Consider the following 10,625-nt stretch of genomic DNA (forward strand, 5'->3'; position numbering starts at 1 on the left):
ATTTGCGCACAGCTAGCTTGCATAGAAATTTTTTTATGAATGCGACGTAACCCCGTCTTTCTGGATCCGACTTGCATACAATTTGACTTTCAGGTGCCCCCACAGGAAATAATCACACGCATTTAAGTCAGGTGACCTGGGAGGCCAATAAATGTAAATTTCTGGAGACGACGCCGTTGTGGAAAATTTGGCGCACTGTTAGCTTGCTAGAAATTTTTTATAAATGCGACGTAACCCCGTCTTGCTGGATCCAATATGGCCTCTGTGTACAAAATCTAGCAAGTTCCCGTTCGAAGAATGTATACGTGGCAGATGTTATCGTGGTTGTCTTGCACCCATAATTTGATTGCATGTTCCGATGGAACAGGACCATTTTTCCGATATTAAAATGACGCCGATATTTCCTCGAGCAGCGGCCGTACTATCACCATTTGTATAAAGAGCTTTAACAGATATTGCTAGTTGGGATCCATTCCATCGATCCATGTTTCTGGCGTGTATTGTTAAACAGATGACGGTCAAACATTGTTTCTTCAAATGGCGTAGTACTGTTAAACAAATGATGATCAAAATTTGTTGGCAACATCAAAAGAAAAAAATTTTCTCAGGAAATTAAAAAAGCCCGTTTACTTGAGACACTTTGTATTGTTCAAAATTATTTTATTTAATAATGTTTTCCACTCCAAATATTATTGATGACCAGGGAACGGATTTATATGGACTAAAAATATATGAAATATGTAAATATATATGTAGTTATTTTTACCAAAATATGGAATTAAATATGGATTTTTACCAAAATATGGAATTAAATATGGACTTAAAATTATAAAAAAATAACTATGTACGTTAAATATTGGTACATTTTAATCAAACTAAACAAAAAATATAATGGACGTACCTTATCTTCCAATGTAGTTTCAACAAAACACAATTTTTATTGTCTGTTACCATAACAATAGGTTACAAACATTTCTTTCAAGTGCTGAAAAGTGAATCTTCTTCTATTGTCTCTGAGGATAGATTTATACTGACTAAAAGAGCGTTCGACGTCACAAGAAGTAACTGGTACATAATTCAATTTCACAATGTCTGCTGGGGATAAGTCCAAGTTAATCTTCACTGTTGATTCACCACTCATCACAGCAACAACCTTTTGTAGTTCTTCATATCCAGGGTTTTTTGAAAGTACAGTGTCCACCTTAGCTCTTACTGCATCTGCAACTTTACCTCTACCACGATTCAGTTGTTCCACAGTACTATTTATAATTTCAAAACTTTCAGATAGTGAAAGGTGCCTATTTTGGAGACTTTTGAGCGTTTTTATGATGCATGAAAATGTATGCTGAATGTGAGCTAAGTCATTCTTCACACTTATGTCACAGGTAACTGTTTTCGCAGTATCAATTGAGACTGCATCTTCAGAGTCCAATGCAAGGAGAACATTGTTAATAGAGTCTATATGTTCGGCATAATATTCAACTGCTTCTAGCCATGTACCCCATCTAGTTAAAATTGGCTTTGGTGGCAATGGAATTTCAGGGTACATTTCTTTCAACACGTTAACTCTACTGGGAGCTTTGAGAAATACTTTTTTCACTGATGAAATCAACAAATCTACTTTAGGGAAATTGTCTCTGACCACTTCTGCCACACGATGAAATGCATGCGCCACACAAGTAAAATGAGTCAATTTAGGATATACAACAGATAATGCTTGTCCAGCTTTGACCATATAAGGGGCAGCATCGCTAATAAAGAATAACACATTATCGTACATAATACCCTTTGGACACAGGATACCCATAGCTTCGTTGAACAGTTTAACTATAGTTTTGTTATTGCACTTTTCTAGAACATCACAATGTAAAAGAATTCGTTCAGAATATTGTTCACTTAACAAACCGATAACTACATTACCAACAAGTCTACCTTCTTTGTCGGGAGTCTCATCAATGGAAACCCAAATTGAACTATCTTTAATTTCATCTCTTATCTTCTGTATTGTCTCATCGTAGATGGATGGAGCATACGTCTTCCTAAGTGTTGACTCATCCGGGATTGTATGTTGAGTATATTTTTCAAGGAATTCCCTGAAGACCTTATTCTTTAGTTTGTAGAGAGGAATATCAGCAGAGATGAGAGAACGGCACAGGTCGATGTTAAACTCAGATCTTACATTCGATGTTGTTGGTTGTGTTAAAAACAATTGTCTCTGCTTGGAATTTAGTTGTTTGTTGGCCTGATGTTTACTAGTTGTAATGTGTTGTTGCACCAGGAACTTTTGTGTAGATGATACTGCACACTGACACAAATTACAAAATAATATTTTATTGTCAGTTGATAAACCATCTTCTTTAAATTCTGAAATGTAACTTGTTAGTTTTGATTTTAAATTGACTGAATGACGTACTTTTGGCATATTTACCGTCTTTATAGTATGATTTACAAAACTGAACCTATGTGTACTCTGACTGGCATTTAACTGTTGAGCTGCACAACTGAAGTCTGTTAAAAATTTTAAATTAAATTAATACAGTTTTGTAACTTACTTTCCCATTGTTGATAGGACTGCTAATTTTCAAATAACTCTGATGTTAAAGGGATTACTGAACATGTGTTTAAATCTCTATTGTTGAAATGTATTTTTAAAAGTTAATGGAATTTTGTTTTGTTTTATTGTTAAACCTAATATAATATGGACTGTTTTATATGAAATATGGAAAATATATGGAAATTAACGAAAATATGTACTAAACTCTAAAATATGGAAAAATATGGAAAATAAAAGCAGGATTTTTCAACCCTACACATTGTGAAACATAAAGATAATGCAAAATATAAATTATATTAGCTTTATAAGTAAATATGTATTTACATATAAATCCTTTCCCTGTTGATGACTGTTACTGAACTTCCATCTCACATGACTATTATTATTTAATTTTATATTTTTCAACTGAAAATTTGATTATTATAATACAATTTTGTTTGACATCCTCTTTATATTCCAAATATTATTGGTTATTGTTATTATTTGATAAATATTTGCTCTTTTTGGCAGGAACATAATAAAGATTACAATAGTATGTGTTCGTTGTTTACTTCATGCACTCTTTTGCCATGACCTTGGTTGCAACAGTATCATCATTTACTAACCACAATACCGTGTGGAAATAGGAAGAATTTGAGTTACTCTGTAGATAACTAATAGGCCTATACATTTAATTCTATGTGAAATGAATGGATGACTTATTGAAACTTACTACAAGGAAAACTTGAGTAAGGAACGAATAATCTATACTAATAATAAATCTGTAGCCGAAAATTTTCTGGTAATTTTCGATTTTCCAAAAATTATTGGTCCTAACATATATAATTAACCGCCCTGAAACCGAAAATCGCTTTTTTGAAATTTTTGTTTGTATGTCTGTCTGGATGTTTGTTACCTTTTCAAGCGATAATGGCTGAACCGATTTATATGAAAATTGGAATATAAATTAAGTTCGTTGTAACTTAGAATTTAGGCTATATGGCATTCAAAATATTTTATTTAAAAGGGGGGTTGTAAGGGGGCTTGAATTAAATAAATGGAAATATCTCCCTTATTATTAATTTTCATGAAAAATATTACATAACAAAAGTTTCTTTAAAAATAATTTCCGATAAGTTTTATTCCTCCCAAATTTTTATAGGACTGATATTTAATCAGATAAATGAGTTTCAAAATTACAATAACAAAGCCATCTAAGGCGGTGTAATGAAATAAAAAACAAATAACTTCGTCTATAAGGGGCCTTGGACAACAACAATCGAAAGCTATGAAACATAGCCTACAGAGAATGTTTCTGTGTTTGTATGAAGTAATACCGGAAGCTAAATTAACCAATTTGTATAATTAATTATTAATTCACCATTGGAAAGTGTAGTTTCTCTAGAAGGACATAATGCTATAATGTTATTACAGTAACTTCTGAGTGAATCGAGGACAGGTAAGATTAAAATAGGTTCTTATGCACAGAAAACTTGATAGTCATTCGTTTCCTGAATTTCCTAAAATAATTTTAATGACCAAATGAGTGGTCTCTGGAACAAAATGATCGCATTTTAATTTTTTAAATACAATTTAAATTAAGTAACATAATAAACGATTATCCTTCTATCAATCACGAATGTTCCCTGGATCAAATGTCCTTATTTCAATTATGTAATTACTTTATATTTATTTCTAACGGGTGCAGCGGAGCGCACGGGTACGGCTAGTCTATACTAATAATAAATCTGTAGCCAAAATTTTTCTGGTAATTTTCGATTTTCCAAAAATAATTGGTGTTAACATGTATAATTAACCATCCTGAAACCAAAAATCGCTTTTTTGAAATTTTTGTTTGTATGTCTGTCTGTCTGTCTATCTGTCTGTCTGGATGTTTGTTACCTTTTCAAGCGATAATGGCTGAACCGATTTATATGAAAATTGGAATATAAATTAAGTTCGTTGTAACTTAGATTTTAGGCTATACGGCATTCAAAAGAGTTTATTTAAAAGGGGGGTTATAAGGGGGCCTGAATTAAATAAATCGAAATATCTCCCTTATTATTACTTTTCATGAAAAATGTTACATAACAAAAGTTTCTTTAAAAATAATTTCCGATAAGTTTTAATGTATACAAAATTTTGATAGGACTGATATTTAATGAGATAAATGAGTTTTAAAATTACAATAACAACGCCATCTAAGGCGCTGTATTGAAATAAAAACAAATTTTGTCTATAAGAGGCCTCGGACAAGAACAATCGAAAGCTATTAAACATAGCCTACAGAGAATGTTTCTGTGTTTGTATGAAGTAATATCGAAAGCTAATTAATTGTTTAATTATTAATTCACCTTTGGGAAGTGTAGTTTCTCTAGATGAACATAATTTTATAATGTTATTACAGTAACTTCTGATAAGGATATACAAGACTTTTAAAATAACAATACAATACATTTTCACCGCGGCCTCAGATTATAGCGTTGTTGTTCCTGCAGTAACTCCTATGTGCAAAATATAAAATTTTTGAGTAGGAAGAAAAAACACATTTATTCATTCCATGGCAATGGTACATAGGAGACAGTGAATTCTTACATTTTCGAAAGAAAGAAATATAATTACATATCACTGTTTATGTTTTATCACTATTTAAGTTATTTGAAGAGTTCAGAACCATGATGGGCCAAGCGCCATTTATTGAAGACGTAGAAAACAAGGGTTAAAATTAAGTTATTACCATAATTCAATGGAAACATATAGCAAGTAATATGAAGTATACACATTAAAACTAAATGATATGTCAATCTTCATTAAAATATGGTTGCATGTAATAACAATTAAGAAACATGTTAAAGGAATTGTCATTGCACCAAATGATTGTTCTCTGGATCAAAATGACCGCATTGAAATTATTTATATACAATTTAAATTAAATAACATATTAAGCGATTTATCCTTCTATCAAAAACGAATGTTCCCTGGATCAAATGTCCTATTTTAATTATGTAATTACTTTATATTTATTTCTAAAGGGGTGCAGCGGAGCGCACAGGTACGGCTAGTATATAATAAAGAACAGAAATAACAAAACACAGAATTCTGATGTGTAACGCTTAAATATGAAATCTATCTCTTATTGGTTTATTATGTTTAAATTGAAAGATGAAAATATTATAGAATATCAGCAATATAAAATTATTCTCATAAAAAGTGTGAATAAATTGCAAAAAAAAAAGTACCTTAAGGGTCATGAGGTATTATAACGCAGTTTAAGATCGCTAAGTAAGATGTCATAATTGACGTAAATATTGATTATACAGTCGCGCTGGAAAAAAAGTAAAGGTTATATGTATAAAAACTGTCAAAATATTACATGTTGTGCCTAAGGTATTGCCATGCGCAATCATGACGTCCAAAGTAAAGGCGAAAAAATTCTAAAGCATTGGAGGACATGGAATTGCTTATTTCGGCAATGTTAAATTATGTCTTATATAAGGAACTTTTTTTCTCAAAAAGTGTTCAAGCTAGACAGCTATTTTTTATAGCTTATGCACATATAACTTGACTTTATGCTGAAAAAGTAGTTTTTTTATTTTAGTACTGAGAAATAATTTTTTTCTCATTCGTTTATGTTTTTTAAACGATTTTCAGTACATTGCCCAATGTAACATCTCCAAAATTTAACAAACAGAAAAAATACAAATCTAGCTTTGAGGTAAAGCTCCCTGTGAAGCAGACTTGAATAATTTCAAGGGAAAAATTGTTCCGGAGCCGGGTATCGAACCCAGGAACTTTACCCGACACCGTCTCAATTTTTCAAGAGGGCTGACTAGATTCCAGAAACCCACATCGAGTGCACACAAACTATGCGTGACTTTAAATTGTGGTTTTCTGTTAACGTACCTACAGTGGCGTACATATTATGCAAATCTGGCTTTCAGGTAAAACTCCCTGTGAAGGAGACTGAATTGAAACAATCGTATATTTATTTCTATACCACGAACTGTTCATTCATTCAATCAATCGAGAATTAATGAATGGATAATTTTCAGTTAGGCCTACTGTGTGTATAAAGATCCGTTATAGAGCCATTGTACTTCTTCAAACTAATAACCATGGAAATGTGTGGTACTATTAAAATAAAACCACAGAAATGTGAGGTAGGTGTTTTATTAAAATATAATCATGGAAATATGCGGTAATATTAAAATATAATCATGGAAATATGAGATAATAGAAAAAATGTTTTAGTACATGTAAAAGATTCAAATAAACAATTCCTGAATACTCTTGCTAATCCGACCATTTCTTGCACAGATGGGTGCCGGATCAGTGAGAGTGTTAGATTACTGACAGTGCTAAAATATTATTAAATTTAATGTTATAAGCTGCACCAACCACTCCACTTACACTTCTAAATAGAAACTAGAACTTTTAGCATGTAGCCTATAGGTAGATAAGTAGGTCAATAGGCCTATATATGTATAAGTAATGCAGTGCAACATACGGTCCCGGTGCAAATTTTCCAGAAAAATACTATTACAGTAGAAGTAATAGGGAACACACTAGGAGGAGGCCGGATTAGTGAGAGTCTACTTACTGAAAATCAGCGTTGAAATAAGAATTCTATACTTACACTACGCACCCTCTTCAGAAAAACCGTAAGTTAACATGGATATAATTTTAGTGTAATTACAATGTAATCTACAATTTTAAAGATAAAAAAATCAAAGAATAAATTGGGGAGAATAAAAAAGTATATAATTTTCCGTCCCAAATCCGTAAATTTATGAAGAATGGGCGTTAAAATTAAAACTTATATACTGCTTGTTAGACTGGATTAATCTTGCTCAGGATAGGGACCAATGGCGGGCTTATGTGAGGACGGCAATGAACCTCCGGGTTCCTTAAAAGCCAGTAAGTAAGTAAGTAAGTAAGTAAGTAAGTAAGTAAGTAAGTAAGTAAGTAAGTAAGTAAGTAAGTAAGTAAATAAGTAAGTATACTGCTTGTTAGAAAATAGAAAAATTAAAATCGATACAATATGAGTAGGTCTATAATCATATGTGATATACTATTTTAAAGAGGGAAAACCAAGTAATATATTGGAAATATAAAAAAATAAAAAATAATTTTCACCAAAAATCCAATTTCAAATCCCCTTAGACTTATAAAGACACACGGTGCTTCATTCGGGATTCAAACACACCGTGGCTTCCATGCAGCACTAAAACTGAGCTTGAACAATTTCATTGTAAATAACTGCAACTCATAATGATGATTAGTTTTATAGCTGTTGTGTTCTTGCAGAGATCTCTCCAATTAACAGTTTACACAATACCCATAAGCATGGCGTAAATATCTATAATGGTTGTTTAACAGTTCTGTGTAAGTGACAAGTGTAAACATGTGGGATTTACGTCCTAGTCTTAACTTAAAATTTATTTCTCATTACACGAAGTACGGTCGCCGTGACTGTCTGTGGATTGTTACCATGTCTACATTTCGTTAAAAGATCGCGGGCTCAACCCCATGCATTTCAAAGGACGATGAAAATCTTGCGCAAGATGAACAAAGCTGGTAGTCAGGTCTTGTACATTTACTACTCGTAATAACCCTGTTCCAGAGAGAGGGTTGTATGCAAAATTTACAATCTTCTGCCTTCTTCTCTTCTTATTTGTTCTTTTTTCTTCTTAATTGTTTTTTTTACTTTATCTATTTCTTCTTCTTAAATTTTCTCTTCCTGTCTTCTTTCTTCTTCAATTATTTCTTAAATTTTCCTCCCTTCCCTTCTTTCTTCTATTACTTCTTACATTTTCCTACCTTATCTCCTTTCTTCTTACAATTTCCGTCTCTGTCTTCTTTGTAAATTTTTCCCCCTCTCTTCCCTTTTCACTCTTAGATTTTCCCTTCCTCTCTTCTTTCTTCTTTTATTAGTTCTTAAATTTCCCTCCGTGTTCTTTCTTCTCCTATTACTTCTTAAATCTTCTCTCCCTCCCTCTGCTCTTTCTTGTTCTTCTTAAATTTCCCTCTATCTCTTCTTTCTTCTTCTTTTAATTCTTAAAATTTTCTACCTCCTTCTTAAAATTTTATTCCTCTTCTTTCTTTTTCTTTTCGTCAAGTTTTCTTACTCCTCTTTCTTCTCCTTCTTCTAGTTAAAATTTCTATGCTTTGCCTTTTCCTTCATCTTAAAATTTTCTTATTAATTTTTCCATCCCTCTCTCTGTCATTCCTTTCTTAAAACTTCCCTCATTAGGGAACCTTGTTTCTTCTATTTATTCTTACATTTTTCCTCCTTCTCTTCCTTCTTCTTAAACATTACTTTCCACTTTTCTTCCTTCCTTCTTCAATTTACCCTCGTTCATTACTTCTTCATTTACTTCTTAAGCTTTGCCTACTGGTTTTACTTTTTCCTTGTTTTTTTTTTTTCTAATTTTCTCCTCTCCTATTCCTCTTCACCTCTTTCCTTCGAAGATAAACTTTTTGATGTGTTTTGTAACCTCGACATTGAAACACATCAATGCCAGACAATGGTAATTAGTTTTGTAGTAGTTTTTGTCGGCATGATGTAAGCCGCAGTACGAGACAACAGAACATAAAAAGGATACGATCACACCGATATCTACAGGAACGACATTTTCTGGAAACTACAATCGGATTCTTTGCTCTAGAAGATATAGAAATAATTCTCTTCGTTGAATCCAATAATTCATAAAGTTTTCATGTATCATCTCAACGATATTGAGTACCTATCATCTAAAATTATACAGCAAATTGGAGAACCTTAACTTATGTAACGCCTAAGTAGTACACAAGTATCATTATAATTACAACATAATGAGTAGGTTTGAATGGGGGGGGGGGGACCCGAAATTCAGAAGAAGGGGAGGCGAGGTGGAGCTTTTAGATAGTTCAAGGAAATCGGAACAATTATTTGGCAACAATTATAAAGCCAAGAAAAAACACTGAGTGTCACAAAAAGTGCACTTTTTTATTGAAGTAAAACATTAGTGTCTTGTATATTAATGTCTAATCCGCGATTTTCGAGGTTTTAACAAGCTGTGTTTCGCAACCCAATATCTGTAGTAACCCAGCTATTGGTCACTGGTAGCAAAAAAAGGATTTTACATACATACATAGGCTACATACATACATACATACATACGTACGTATTCTTAAGGATTGTGGCCCAAGAGAACATTATAAGCCCTTATTCAATGAATTTGGAATTCTAACTCTCTCTTCACTGTATGTTTTTGCTAATATTATGTTCATACATGAACATTTACATGAATATGAATCTGGTAATGCGGTACATTCTCAAGAGACTAGAAATAACCATAACATAAATGTTCCTAAATGCAGACGAGTCAAGGTTTGTAATAGCCATTTTGTTGTGGGTATGAAACTTTTTAATAAAATTCGTCTTAATATAAGAAATACTGAAAATAATAGAGTTTTAAAGACCAACTGCTGATTAGCAAAAACTTTTATACAATACGGGAATATGTTGAATGTAATTTTAACTACTTTGTATGTATATAATTTTCACTTTGACGAAGGCTACTGCAATATTATATTACTTAATGGTTTTTAAATGAACTAATAATAATAATAATAATAATAATAATAATAATAATAATAATAATAATAATAATAATAATAATAATAATAATAATAATAATAATACGCTGTTATTCCTAAGGTAATTTAATCTTATAATCAACAAAAATGGATCAACTATTCATAAATAAATGTATCTATATAAAAAAAGTTAATTAATTCTTTCCATCCAATATCAATAATAGGAGATAAACGTCTATGGAAAAATGCCCAGAATAATGAAATGAAGAAGAATGCTTCTGAAATAATAAATAGGATTATACTTCAATTATTATTATTATTATTATTATTATTATTATTATTATTATTATTATTATTATTATAGGGGGAGAGTCGGGTAGTAACGGACAACGGGTAATATCGGACAGTGAGTTTCTTTCATCTACCACACGATGATAGTACCTGATTGACATGGTTACGTTTCTATAATGTCGCATAGAGAAACGTAACCACGTCATTCAGGTACTACCAT

General features: G+C 31.8%; 1 long non-coding RNA gene across 1 annotated transcript in view; it reads right to left on the bottom strand.

Moving 5' to 3' along the window:
• The window catches only part of LOC138701146 (uncharacterized), a 228,951-nt gene that overhangs the window by 20,015 nt on the left and 198,311 nt on the right, over positions 1–10,625 (bottom strand). The window lies entirely within an intron of this gene.

Source organism: Periplaneta americana, chromosome 6 (assembly GCF_040183065.1).
Source record: "Periplaneta americana isolate PAMFEO1 chromosome 6, P.americana_PAMFEO1_priV1, whole genome shotgun sequence".
NCBI classification, from domain to species: Eukaryota; Metazoa; Arthropoda; class Insecta; order Blattodea; family Blattidae; genus Periplaneta; species Periplaneta americana.